The following is a 751-nucleotide window of genomic DNA, read 5'->3' as shown; positions in this document are numbered from 1 at the left end:
GTGACCTCCCTGCTGCTCATCCCAGCCTCTGCACAACCTGTCCTGCACTCAGATCCTTCAGTCGTCCTTGTGCTAGGGCTGGGCTGCACCGATGAGCAAGCCGCAGGAATCCATTAGGCAGCCACGGGCAAAAGGCATCATAGTGCAAGGAACAGTGCACGCAGAGGCAGGGAGACGGAAGAGAGCAAGTTATCTAAAGTCGAGTACCGTCTACACCAAAGGGAAAATGAACACGTTAGTCCGGAAGCCTTAGTTATAGAGCCTTAAGTTATGAAACGGATTTCATAAAGGGCCCCTTAAGCCTATGGAAACTACAAATCCCCAGCCTAGAGAGAAAAAGAAAAATTTTAACCACCAAGTTATACTTTGAAAAGCATAAAACTGACACCTACAAGATAAAGTTCAAATTCTTTAGCTTGGTGTTCAAGGCCCTGCGTCCTTTGGAGGCAGACTTCCTATGACTGTCTCCATTGACACAGGTCCCTCACTGCATTATTTGTGGTTCTGCCTCTCATTAAACTGTGCTCACCCTCAGGGCAGGGCCATATAAGTCATCCCTATGTCCCCAGCACAGAGGTGTGATGCAAGGTGGACGCTCAGGGCGAGAGAGATGGAGTAAATTAATAGCCTTTCTGTTATCCTGGGAAAGCAGCCAGAGCTGGTCTGAAAGACCTAGGGGGTGAGCTGCTTTCTAACTTCCCATATATGCAATTCACCTTTCATTTCTTTGTCAGCTTCTCTTGTTTACCCC

General features: G+C 47.9%; 1 protein-coding gene across 1 annotated transcript in view; it reads right to left on the bottom strand.

The window, feature by feature from the left end:
- The window catches only part of SLC5A9 (solute carrier family 5 member 9), a 30181-nt gene that overhangs the window by 10358 nt on the left and 19072 nt on the right, over positions 1-751 (bottom strand). The window lies entirely within an intron of this gene.

Source organism: Hipposideros armiger, unplaced genomic scaffold, assembly GCF_001890085.2.
Source record: "Hipposideros armiger isolate ML-2016 unplaced genomic scaffold, ASM189008v1 scaffold_261, whole genome shotgun sequence".
NCBI lineage: Eukaryota > Metazoa > Chordata > Mammalia > Chiroptera > Hipposideridae > Hipposideros > Hipposideros armiger.
This window is presented reverse-complemented; position numbering and strand designations above follow the sequence as displayed.